At 45.8% G+C, this 14,052-nt stretch overlaps 1 long non-coding RNA gene across 1 annotated transcript; it reads right to left on the reverse strand.

The window, feature by feature from the left end:
* Positions 1–5,723, reverse strand: LOC144600975 (uncharacterized). Its single transcript, XR_013548208.1, has 3 exons — positions 5,630–5,723; positions 1,539–1,639; positions 1–391 (listed from the first exon to the last, which is right to left on the reverse strand). It is a non-coding gene; the product is annotated as an uncharacterized LOC144600975 (long non-coding RNA).
* Positions 5,724–14,052: the final 8,329 nt, after the last annotated feature.

A 14,052-nucleotide genomic window follows, 5' to 3' on the forward strand; every position in this document is an offset into this window, starting at 1 on the left:
TCTCTTATATACACGTTACTACACAGGCAAACAAAGTAGTCCTTGTGATACAACAAAGTACTCCTCGCAATATCACAACACTAAACGGCAAAACATTTAACAGCATCTTTTGCACATAATTACATGGAGTGTTTAAGCGCAGGTTGTCGTAGTTTCTCGTGGTCCCTGCCGTAGGTGGACGTCCTAGGTCGCGAAGACTGGGTCGCCAGTTGTCGGCAGCTTGCCGTCGCCTAAGTGGTAGGTTGTCGTAGCTTGTCGTGGGCATTGTCGTGGTCATTGTCGTAGGGTAAAATAAATTACGTTTATCGGCGATCTGCTACGACTTTGACAGTGGCCGGCAAATCGCGTAACTGGGACAGGCCCTTTATAAAGCACACATATCACATCACTCCTTCAATAAAGGAAAGCAAAAGGAAAACCATCAAAAATAACTATTCACTCTCTGCATATAAACAATAGACAATAGACAATAGGTGCAGGAGTAGGCCATTCAGCCCTTCGAGCCAGCACTGCCATTCAATGTGATCATGGCTGATCATTCTCAATCAGTACCCCGTTCCTGCCTTCTCCCCATACCCCCTGACTCCGCTATCCTTAAGAGCTCTATCTAGCTCTCTCTTGAATGCATTCAGAGTATTGGCCTCCACTGCCTTCTGAGGCAGAGAATTTTGACACAAAGGCCTCTGGTTGTCTTGCCACACTTTGTTGAGCCTCGGTTTTCCCTGTTCCATCTGTATGTTCACCTGTGAGCTGAAGTTATGCTTTTTATTCAAACATCCTTCATTGTCATGGCATGGTACACCTTTGCCTGTCCTATTTGGTCTTCTGTACTTATTCAAAGTACAGTGGAGGAGTATACTTATGGGTATCAGAAGATATCTTGCAATGAAATTCACAAGAATATTTTATTTATCTGCTAATTGTCTTGGCTTCATTAAGCAAATATCCTGCTTGCATCTATGGGACTGTTATTTCATTTCTGTGCAGACTGCAATGTGTTCAGAATGCATGTAAAGCTTTCTCCTGGCTGGTGTAAAAATTGCAGAGCAATTTGCATTAGATGTGGACACAAAAAGCTGGAGTAACTCAGCAGGTCAGGCAGCATCTCTGGAGAGAAGGAATGGGTGACGTTTCAGGTCAAGACCCTTCTTCAGACTGGTGTCAAGGGAGGGGGCGGGACAAAGATAGGATGTAGTCGGAGACAGGAAGACGGGTGGGAGAACTGGGAAGGGAGAGGGGATAGAGAGGGAAAGCAGGGACTATCTGAAGTTAGAGAAGTCAATTCTTTCCTATGCATCAGATCAATAAAATAAAATATTTTGGTTCAATAAAATATTTAAAATACCAATCCAGCTCTCCAGAGCAGAATCTGCCTTTGTGAAGCGGGGCTGTGGTGGGGATGGGTTCTCGATGGGCTTGCATTTTTGGACTGCCTTCAATTCGTGTTAAAATTCCCTTCTAAAATCCCACATAAAGGCAATATCCAATCACAAAGAAAATCTTTGAATTCCAATCGAGAGAAAATAGAGAAATCTCACCTTCACCTTCAACCTCTTGGCCATGGTGTTTCACATGGGCTCACTACTCCCATCATCTTTATCACTAACAAGGTTATCCTTGATCAGAGGTCACGCAGCATCTGTGGAGAAAGTAAGATGGTTAATGTTTCAGTTCGATAACCTTTCATCAGAACCCAAAATCCTAAATATCTAGTTTTTGACCCATGAACTATCACATTTTTCTGCAACTATCAACCAGCTCAATCTCCGATTTTGTTGCCCTGAAATCCCGCTGAACCCATGCCACCCGCTGCTTCCAATGACGCATCACACGCTCTTAACTCCAACAGGTGTAATTGTGAATCAATATTACAGACAAATGGATTAGCCACCCTCCAACAGATCTAGTTAAACAACAAAAGCAATATCAATTTGTCCCCATTATCATTCAGACCTGCTCACCAGGACCATGCTTAAAACCAAGGGCGGCATGGTAATGCAACGGTAGAGCTACTGCCTTACAGCGCCAGAGACCCGGGTTCCATCCTGACTGTACAAAGTTTTGTACGTTCTTCTCATGACCTGCGTGGGTTTTATCCGAGTCTTTTCGTTTCCTTCCACATCCCAAAGACGCACGGGTTTGTCAGTTAATTGGCTTGGTATAAATGTAAAATTGTCCCTAATGTGTAGGGTAGTGTGAATGTGTGTAGGGTAGTGGTAATGTGCTGGGATTGCTGGTTGGTGTGGACTCGGTGGGCCGAAGGGCCTGTTTCCGCGCTGTATCTCTAAACTAAATTAAACTAAATATAACCACTGGGTTATGTTTTCTGTGCCAAACTGTTTCCCTGAGAAAATAACTGCAGATGCTGGTACAAATCGAAGGTATTTATTCACAAAATGATGGAGTAACTCCCCATTTAGAACGGAGATGAGGAAGAACTTTTTCAGTCAGAGAGTGGTGAAGGTGTGGAATTCTCTGCCTCAGAAGGCAGTGGAGGCCAGTTCGTTGGATGCTTTCAAGAGAGAGCTGGATAGAGCTCTTAAGGATAGCGGAGTGAGGGGGTATGGGGAGAAGGCAGGAACGGGGTACTGATTGAGAGTGATCAGCCATGATCGCATTGAATGGCGGTGCTGGCTCGAAGGGCTGAATGGCCTACTCCTGCACCTATTGTCTATTGTCTATTGTCTAACTCAGCAGGTCGGGCAGCATCTCGGGAGAGAAGGAATGGGTGACGTTTCGGGTCGAGACCCTTCTTCAGACTGAAGAAGGGTCTCGACCCGGAACGTCACCCATTCCTTCTCTCCCGAGATGCTGCCCGACCTGCTGAGTTACTCCAGCATTTTGTGAATAAATGTTTCCCTGAGTTCCTCCATCTGAGCCTCCGACAAGTGCCATGAAATTCGACTGCAAATGCAGCTGTCTCCATTGTTTCCATTCCTTCTCCAGTCCTCCAGGGCAAACCTACAAACCCTCCCTCAGACCGAGTTCCAGATTGCCAATTTCCCCTGTGTTTTCTCTCCTAATACTTCATTATACTCATCTTTTTCTATGTTATTAATCTCCTGCACCGTTGGTCCTTACCCTTTTATCTGGATTCCCTTTCACTGCGGTCTCCACCCTTTACAAAGCTGCTGTGTCATTCCTTTACGACAGTGCTACCATTTCTTGCTCTTGGTAATTTGCACGCCTAATGTGAAAACATATCTACCCTGTTCACCTCCAGTTCTTTTGAAAATTGTGAAATGGGAAGTCATTCCAATTGCAGGTTAATTCCTGATTTTTTTTTTTAATCCACTATGTGCTGGCGTTGATGGCAGAGAATAGATAAATATGAATTCTATTTTTTTACCCGGATATATTCTAATTATAACTTTTCGGTTCTCTGAAATTTGTTCAACTCCAGTTGGAGAAGAATATTTGAAACAGACAGGAAGAGACTGACTGGAAATGTGATAAACCATTCTGCAGATGAAGCAACAAAGGACACACTCAGGAGTGACTGGAGTGAGTCAAATGTGTCATTGCCATAAGTTATAATGGTGACTCATTCTTCCCACAAAATACGTCAAGCAAATACAACTTCTAAGATAGGCACAAAATGCTGGAGTAACTCAGCGGGTCAGGCAGCATCTCAGGGGAGAAGGAATGGGTGACGTTTCGGGTCGAGACCCTTCTTCAGACTGATGTCGGGGAGAGGGAGCGGGACAAAGATAGGATGTAGTCAGAGACAGTAAGACTGGTGGGAGAACTGGGAAGGGGGAGGGGATAGAGAGGGGAAGCAGGGACTACCTGAAGTTAGAGAAGTCAATGTTCATTTAGCTGGGGTGTAAACTGCCCAAGCAAAATATGAGGTGCTGTTCCTCCAATTGTCGCTGGGCCTCACTCTGACAATGGAGGAGGCCCAGGACAGAAAGGTCAGATTGGGAATGAGTTGAAGTGCTGAGCCACCGGGAGATCAGGTTGATTGAGGGACTGAGCGGAGGTGTTGAGCAAAACGATCGCCGAACCTGTGCTTGGTCTCGCCGATATAGGGAAGTTGACATCTGGAACAGTGGATACAATAGATGAGGTTGGAGGAGGTGCAGGTGAACCTCTGCCTCACCTGGAAAGACTGTTTGGGTCCTTGGATGGAGTCGAGGGGGGAGGTAAAGGGACAGGTGTTGCATCTCCTGCAGTTGCAGGGGAAAGTGCCTGGGGAGGGGGTGGTGTGGGTGGGAAGTGATAACAATGAGCTATTCAAAGAAGGAACTAAGTTATTTGCAATTCTTCATTTAGTTAATGACACATTTCTCCCCACTGGAAGAATAACATGTAATTAGAATGGCATTTCACTGCTTAAAAATGAAGGGCAGAAAAGGGCTCATAATTTGCAGTTGTAATGACAATAATTCTATTGCGCAAATGGAAAATACTTTGAACATGGCAGATATGAATTGAAACCAGGAAATACTGGAAATTCTTTTGCAGGTGAGGTGACATCTGTGGAGGAAGGAACAGAATTAACACTTCAGGTCTATGAAAGGGTAACATTCGTTTTCTAAAGGTGTCAACAACTCTAAGATTGTTATGAGTGTGCAGTTTTACATATAAACCTCAGTTACTGCCAGTGGATGAATCTGTGCTGTTGGAACCTTCCCCATCCCATATCAAAGGGTTGGGTTAGGCCAATCAGATGGACCTGCGTTCACATATTCAAAAAGTCCTCCAGCAATAAAATACATTTTTTAGATTTAGATTTAGATTTTTTTTAGATTTAGAGATACAGCGCGGAAACAGGCCCTTCGGCCCACCGAGTCCGCGCCGCCCAGCGATCCCCGCACATTAACACTATCCTACACACACTAGGGACAATTTTTACATTTACCCAGTCAATTAACCTACATACCTGTACGTCTTTGGAGTGTGGGAGGAAACCGAAGATCTTCGAGAAAACCCACTGCAGGTCACGGGGAGAACGTACAAACTCCGTACAGACGACGCCCGTAGTCAGGATCGAACCTGAGTCTCCGGCGCTGCAATCGCTGTAAGGCAGCAACTCTACCGCTGCGCCACCGTGCCAGAGGCCTTATATCTTTAGCTTGGATACATGAAATCAAAGTAAGTTCTCAATTCTGTAATATGCCTTAAACTATTACTTCGCCATAAACGTTTGTATGTCTGCTACATATAATTATCGTAATTTCTGCCAAATCACTCGATTTTAATGTAAATTGTTCATTTGCATTTCAGATTCCAGTTTAATCATATGTGCATGTTTAGATTTTTAGCTAAAATTCTTTCCCACTTGAAAATCTATATATATTACTAGAACTCTCATCTTGTATATTTGTGGGTTTTGTGGGTTTGTGGATAGATTTGTTCCCGAAATACAACCAAAAAGGTACACGATAACGCAACAATTTTAGGCCCACCTTACTCACCATTGGCCTGCGGTTCAAATGGTTGTTATATTTTTTAAGTTATTCACTTTTTAAACTTTAAAAATCACTTTTTAAACTTTAAAAATCACTTTTTTAACTTTAATAAATCCCTTTTCCACTTGCCCTGCCCGTCAGCCATGTTCGACGTCACAATAGGAACCCAACGGGTCCGCGCCTGCGCAGTTGGGGCCCGTTGATCTAATACTTACGTAAGATGGCCGCCGGATCCGCGCGTACGCATTTGGGTGAGGGTTGCCGTTCAGAGGGGGGCCGAGTTACGGGAGTGGCGGCCAATGGGGGGGGGGGGGTGAGGAGAGCTCTCCTGCTGCTGGCTACCACGATGGCCGCCCGTGGCAGGATTGAGTGACTCCCTCTCCCCTTTCCTCTCCCCCCTCGCTCGCCCACCCCCGGCCCTGGAGAACACTCCCCGGTTGGCAACGGGTCCACATGTCGTCAGTTGGGGGAGGGTTGTCGGGCCTGCAGGAGAGGTTTGGACATAACGGGGGTTGCCAGGCCCGCAGGAGAGGTTTGGGCTTAACGATCCACGCCCGGCTAGTAGTGATTAAAACTTGCCCTGGGAGGATGCTGCGAGAATGTTTCAGTATTGGGCGATCAGTCGGCTTGATGACATTGCAGCCAAAGATAGACAAAAAAAATTCCGGTTTAAACCAGCATCTGCAGTTCATTCCTGCACATGACAATTGCAGCCATCAGGTGGCAGAGTTTTCTATCTGAACGCACACCTAACAGCTGCTGAGTCGGAGACTGAGAGACTTTCTCACCAGAATTCACTGGATCTTTGCCTTTATATAGAATCGTCGGTAAGCAGGAAATTACAACAGCAACTTCAGACATTTTTAAATGCATCCTTTCGAGACTGACTACAGTTCAATTTCAACAACTGCTCCTTGGTTTTCTTTCCTCCCAGACATGGATTTTCAACCAGTTTACTCATCTTTAATATCTAAAGTGATTTTGTCCCTTGATGAGGCAGTTCTGACCCCTCATCTCTGACCCCTCTCACCCTGTCCACAAACTCTTTGAAGCACTTCCCTCTGGAAGTCGACTCTGGACTGTCAAAGCAGCCACAGCCAGACATAAAAACAGCTTATTTTCCGCGAGTAGTAGCTCTACTCAACAACCCATAGTCTGTAGTCTCTTTTTGCTCTGGTTTATTTCACTCACATGTTTAAACTGTAATGTTGTATTCTTAATATTTTCATGTTTTATGCTTTATTCGTAATTGTTTACTGTATGTTCTTGTTGTTCCTTGCGAGCGGAGCACCAAGGCACATTCCTTGTATGTGTACATACTTGGCCAATAAACTTGTTCATTCATTCATTCATTGAAGTGGGGTTGTGGTGTCAGCGGGTTGGATTTACCTCGGCCCCATTTCTCCAGTCCCCGGGTTTCCATCGATATAAGTGGGCGAACACCCTGCTCAGTCGTGCCAAGCAACACACACTAATTACATCGCTCCCCCAATCGCATATCTGAGAACACCAGCCACGGATAAAGCTTGTTGGGGCACACCTACGAGCCCTGGGTCACTCAGCGAAGCGCACAGCGCTCCAGTCCCTTCATTTGGCTGGAGTGCTTCTCACTGGGAGATTTCACTCAGGAACACAGTTATGCTTTGCTGTGCCATAACATTTATAGTCATACAGGTCAGAAACACACCCTTCGACTCGCACAGGCTTCCTCCCACGGACCCTCCCATCGATCCCCCCCCCCCCGATACCAGCACCCATCTACATTAGGGGTAATTTGCAGTGGCCAATTAACCTAACAACCCACACATCACTGGGGCATGAAACTGCGGTACAGTGAAAAGCCTTTGTTGCGTGTTAACCGGTCAGTGGAGAGACAATACATGATTACAATTGAGCCATTTACAGTGTACACATACATGAGGAAGTGAATAAAGCAAGATCAAGCCAGTAACACCCGAACACAGATAATCCAAGGGTCTCTATTGACATAGATAGTAATTCAGGACTTGTTGTGGTGCCTGATAACAGCTGGGAAGAAACTGTCCCGGAATCTGGAGGTGTGGGTTTTCACACTTCTCGACCCACTCCAGCAAATTGTTTTGTGGCTGCAGAGATCAGGGTTGAACCTGGGACCCGGGAGCCGTGAGGCAGAAGTTCCAATTAGCCACGCTAGCTTGCAGCCACTTGACACAGCATGGATGGAATCATTCCCCCCACCACCACCATCCTGGACCTGACAGAAAACACACACACAAAATGCTGGAGTAACTCGGCCAGGCAGGCAGACAGGCAGGCAGGCAGGCAGCATCCATATAGGACAGGGATGTGTAGGAAGGAACTGCAGATGCTGGTTTATACCGAAGATTGACACAAAATGCTGGAGTAACGCAGCGGGTCAAGCAGCATCTCTGGAGAGAAGGAATGGGTGACGTTTTGGGTCAAGGCTTCTTCAGACTGAGAGTCAGGGGAGAGGGAGACGAGAGACATGGAAGCGTAAGGTGTGAAACGATCAAAGCAGAGGCCATGAACAAGGAAATGTAGACCAAGGATCATTGTTAGCTATGGGGATGGTGGCAATGAGGCATACAATCAGTAAAATTAATCAGGAGGACAGTGAAACTGGTCAGAGAAATGGGGTGAGGGAGGGATGGAGAGAGAGGGGATACAAGGGTTACTTGAAGTTAGGGAAGTCAATGTTCATACCGCTGGGGTGTAAGGTGCCCAAATGAAATATGAGGTGGTGTTGCTCCAATTTGCATTGGTCCTCACTGTGACAGTGGAGGAGGCCTAGGACAGAGAGGTCGGTGTGGGGAGGGGGAGGAGGCCCAGGACAGAGAGGCCACTGTGACAGTGGAGGCAGCCCAGGACAGAGAAGTTGGTGTGACAGTGGAGGGAGAAGGCCCAGGACAGAGAGGGTGGTGTGACAGTGGAGGGAGGAGGCCCAGGACAGAGAGGGCGGTGTGACAGTGGAGGGGGGAGGCCCAGGACCAAAGATACTAGAGGAGCAAGATAGACCACTCGACTCTAAAAACCCTAGTAGGTCACGGGTAAATTTTGGCGCCATTTTAGTAGACAGAATCGCTGGAATCGTCATGGCATCTACAAGCACAACTCACTATCCTGCTGTAAATTGTTCAAATCGCCAAAGCAAACGAACCGACCTGCCTTTCTTCAAGTTCCCCAAGAACAAAGAAAGGTGAGAAAATATAATTTTCTGTCGTTTATCATACTATTAAAATATTATTTTCACCTGGTGAGAATGTTTGCTCTCCCCCCCCCTTCCCAATCCAGGATACCTGGCTATACTTATGACATATTGTAACAATAATTTAAAAGAATATAAAGTATGCATAACTGAATAAAAACTCTTTTTAATAGTAAAGTTGTCCATTTTTACACTGCTGTACATTTTTGGCTTTGTTCTTGTGCTAAAGCATGCATGCTTAGTGTCTCAGGTCCAAAAGAGAATAGAATGAAAATGCTAAAAGGGTCTATGTAGGAAGATTTTAAAAAGCTCTTCTACATTTAAGGTAAATTGACATATTAGAGGAAAAATGCATCTTCGATATACAGGTCTCTCTCTCCCCACCCCCTGAAAACAATTGCACTGTGATATATCATCCATTCTGCAGGTTTGTGGTTAGAATCAAATTTCTTCTTATAAGTTAATCCTATATGATCTTTTCTGTAATTTCAGATGTCAACAGTGGGTCCAGAATACTTGTCGACAAGATCTCCTACACCGAACTTGGGAGTACTTGTCAAACCACTACCGTCTTTGTTCAGAACACTTCGAACTTCCAACAAGCAGACCAAGAACAGGCTATAATGGAATGCAGTTCCAACGCTCTTGCAGATCCCTGATCCACCGAAACGTCTGTCCACCCCACGCAGGGCACTCGAGGAAGAGTGAGAATCTCCCATCTTCACCAAAGCCTTCAAAGCAGCAAAGAGGTAGGCCTAATTGCAAGTACTATTTTCCTATAAAAAATTACATTAATTTTCTCCCTTTGGCTAAATTACAAATTTGTATTCCAACGATACAATTGGTACTGGTACAATATGTAATAACATGTATGGTACTTCTCTTTACATTTGTAATAGAATATGTACTTGTATTTTCTTTTGGTAGACTGAAATTGGTGCATCACATCTATTTTTATTTGATAATTAGTAGTAGATGCTGATTTATTTACATGTGTATGTTAAATCTGTCTCATTTGTATACTTCTCATTTTTTTTCCCCTTTCCCATGAATTTTTGTCTTGGCAGTGTCACACAACGCACAGGCCGAACATTCTTACTGCTTTGCTGCAGACCAAGTTCATGAGAATGAGCCCAGCAGTGTTTCTCCAACTCCTGATACAGATGATCCTGAATTCACACCAAATGTACACGACACCAGAGCTCTGAAGAAGGAAAGACAGCGTACGTTCCGCCTCAAAAAAAGAGTGGAACTGTTGAGAAGATCAACGGACAAGGAAAATAAAGAAAGTAAAACAATTAGTGACTTGTCCAGAGGAGCTGGTGAATTCTTACAAAAACCAGCACTGTCTTTCTTTGAGGCACAATTGCGGAATGTGTCAGGACGTAGATCAAGACAATAGACAATAGGTGCAGGAGTAGGCCATTCGGCCCTTCAAGCCAGCACCACCATTCAATGTGATCATGGTTGATCATTCACAATCAGTACCCCGTTCCTGCCTTCTCCCCATACCCCCTGACTCTGCTATCCTTAAGAGCTCTATCTAGCTCTTTCTTGAATGCATTCAGAGAATTGGCCTCCACTGCCTTCTGAGGCAGTGAATTCCACAGATTTACAACTCTCTGACTGAAAAAGTTTTTCCTCATCTCCGTTCTAAATGGCCTACGAAGAAGACGATGGAGTTATTCAGACAAGGTGCTTGTCTTGTCCGTCTACCACCAGAGTTCCCGTGCATACCAGTTCTGCCAGCGCATTTTCACACTTCCATCAATCACATCACTGCCTAGGTGGTTGAGTAATATGGAGGTGAGGCCTGGGTTTCTCCCTTATGTCTTTGAACTTTTGAAAGACAGGGTAGCAGGTGGAGAGGGATACGTTCTGTGTAGTGTCCTTTGATGAAATGGGTCTACGTGCAGGACTCTCATACAATATTACAGTAGATTCGGTAGAGGGTTTAAAAGACTTTGGATCCCTAGGGAAGGCGTCACGGCCTGCCAACCATGCTCTCGTTTTCATGGTCAGAGGCTTGATGGGAAAATGGAAACAACCGAGAGGTTACTTTCTGTCACAAGACACCACAACGGCTGACAAACTGGAAACATTACTGAAAGAATGCTTACAAAAGGTGAAGGCCATTGGACTACAGCCTGAGGCCGTGGTTTGTGACCAAGGCTCAAGCAATCTTCGAATCTACACAAAATTGGCTGTGACAGAAGATCATCCTTTCTTCATCCACGGGGGAGACAAGATCTATTGTTTGCATGACCCACCACACTTGTTAAAAAACACTCGGTCAAATTTGGAAAAGTATGTTTTTGAAGTCAAGAGAGAGGATGGCAATAAGAAAAATATCCGATGGTCACTTAAGTGCGGCACAGTGGCGCAGCGGTAGAGTTGCTGCCTTACAGCGAATGCAGCGCCGGAGACTCAGGTTCGATCCCGACTACGGCCGCCATCTGTACGGAGTTTGTACGTTCTCCCCGTGACCTGCGTGGGTTTTCTCCGAGATCTTCGGTTTCCTCCCACACTCCAAAGACGTACAAATTTGTAGGTTAATTGGCTGGGCAAATGTAAAAATTGTCCCTAGTGTGTGTAGGATAGTGTTAATGTGCGGGGATCGCTGGGCGGCGCGGACCCGGTGGGCCGAAGGGCCTGTTTCTGCGCTGTATCTCTAAATCTAAATCTAAAAATATTCGCAACTTTTATGACCTTGATTCTCAGTTGCCCATTAGAAAAGCCCATAAACTGACCAGAGGCCAGAACTTTGTTCTAAACAGCTTCTCTAAAATGAGAATTAACAAGGCAGCGCATGTGCTCAGCCATTCGGTTGCAGTGGGCGTCTACACGTATTCAGCTCTTGGAAAGTTGCCTGGGGAAGCTATTTATACGGCAGAGTTCATTGAAATGATTGATGGACTGTTTGATTCATTTGACAGCAGGTTTTTCAAGGACCCCAAGATGTAGAGGAGGCCTATCTCAGACAATTCTGCGCATAGGTCATTTTTTGATTCATGCTTGCCTGTACTCCAAAGTTTGACAGTGCTTGGATCAAAAATGTGTTGTTTGTCAAGGGATGGCAGCTTGCAATTGCTTGTGTTTCACGGCTGTGGCAGCACATGAAGGAAAGCACAGACGTTTGTTTTCTGTTCACATCTCGGCTTAATCAGGATATTGTTGAGAATGTGTTCTCCACTATTCCAGCAAAAGGGCGGATTCTCAGACAATACATCAGCGAAGGAGTTCCGATGTGCTTTCCGAATGGTTATGGCAGCTGAACTGATAAAGCCACTGATGAGTGCAAACTGTTCCCCCAACTCTGACACGTTTATCTTAAAACTGCAAACACTCACAAAGAACAGAGTAAAGAGACCATCTTCATCCATCTCCCATGCCAATAAGACAAAACAGGGCAATGCAGTCTACAGCATTTTACTTGATCTCTCTGAAGTGAATACACTGGCTTACATCACAGGTCACATCTGTCACACAATCATCACTTCACATGAACTGTCCTCAACATGCCAGACATGCAGAGAAGTTCTACTACGGCCTGATGCACCTTGGCCAAAATGGCGGCGCTGCCCTAGCAGCTGCGGCTTACCTGCGGTCCGTTTGTCTTTGTGTTTTGTTGTTTTTTTTGTCTTAATTGTAGATGTGATGTCGTGTTTTTGTGGCTGTGTACTATGTGTGTGTGTGGGGAGGAGGGGGGGAACTGTAAAATTGTAAATTTGTCCCTTCCGAACGGAGACCCGACCTTTGTTTTCTGGGTTGGGTCTCCGTTCCTGCTGTGGCCTACCATCGGCCCAACTCCTGGAGCTGGCGGCCTCCAGGGCTCTGGTTCGCAGAGCCCACGGACCGGACTCACCATCAGCGGAGCCGGCCGGACTCACCATCAGCGGAGCCGGCCGGACTCACCATCAGCGGAGCCGGCCGTTCTCGGAGGCTGCGGGAGCGGCTGCGACTCGCCTTAGGCTCGGGCCGCGTAGATGCCGACATCGGGAGCTCCGGTAGCGGCAGCGTGTTCGCCCGCCCCGGATCGTGGGGCTTGGGTCGGCCCGCCGCGGACATTTCACCGTCTGGCGCGGGAGAGGGGGGAGAGGGGGAGGAGGGGAGAGGGGGAGGAGGGGTAGAGGGGGGGAGAGAGAGAGAGCTAAACAAATAGAGGAAATCACAAGAAACTAGAGATATTTGTGTATTTTTACAATACTGGCACACAATAATGTGGCATAGGGGGTCAAATTTCAAATTCCTTCAAAAAAGATGACAAGCACTTTATTGGGTTCATGACTAACATAGTATCAACAAAAATATAAGAAAAGATAGCATATTGATGGCAAGCTTCCGAAAATGGCATCAGAATACGCAAATACATTTTGTGTAATGGTTGTCACTTGGTGTCCACCAGGGACCTGGTTGGCACAGTAAGTGCACGTATTTCTTATTCCTTTCTATGTTTATGAATACCACATGGACCAATAAAAGTGCAAACACCGTTTCCACTTCATTCACCTGATCATGTAGTGGAATACTGCATCCATCTGTGTGGACACTGCAACATGCATTACGTAAGAAAAACATACGTTACAATTCATTGTGTCTTTGGCTACATTTCTAAGTAAAGGTAAATTTCATTGGTACAACTTTGGTCCTCATGTTGATAAACAGCAATAAAAGTTTCCAAAGGTGATGGAAAGACTGGAGGAAAGACTCGGTGCTGAGCGCTCTCTTATACTTGCATTAAGGAGGCAATTAAAACACCTGAGCAATTACAAATGCCTGTGAAGCCATGTGTCCCAAACATTATGGTGCCCTGAAATGGGGGGACCGTGTATAAACATGGATAGGTGACGATTCACAGAGTGCTGGAGTAACTCAGCGGGTCAGGCAGCATCTGTGGAGAACATGGATAGGTGACGATTCACAGAGTGCTGGAGTAACTCAGCGGGTCAGGCAGCATCTGTGGAGAACATGGATAGGTGATGTTTCACAGAGTGCTGGAGTAACTCAGCGGGTCAGGCAGCATCTGTGGAGAACATGGATAGGTGATGTTTCACAGAGTGCTGGAGTAACTCAGCGGGTCAGGCAGCATCTGTGGAGAACATGGATAGGTGACGTTTCACAGAGTGCTGGAGTGGCTTGGCGGATCTCCATCTTGCCTGTCACAGAGTGTGTGTTTGAGCAATAAAGGGGGGGGGCTGGGGAGGAAGGATGGGGGGTAAATGGGCAGAAACAGTAAGAAATAATAAAATCGGAGAAATAAAGCAGGGGAAAACATTAAAAAATAAAAATAACAAAAAAACGTGAGTTGATAGGTGAGATATGTTTTGCATTTTAATGGTATCATCAGACATACTGTCCCCCACAGGCATGCGAGAGGAAGGGCGAACGGCGGGGTTTGCCTACTAAAATGGCGGCCGTTCCTTTGCGGACTAC

Source organism: Rhinoraja longicauda, chromosome 16 (assembly GCF_053455715.1).
Source record: "Rhinoraja longicauda isolate Sanriku21f chromosome 16, sRhiLon1.1, whole genome shotgun sequence".
Lineage (NCBI taxonomy): Eukaryota > Metazoa > Chordata > Chondrichthyes > Rajiformes > Arhynchobatidae > Rhinoraja > Rhinoraja longicauda.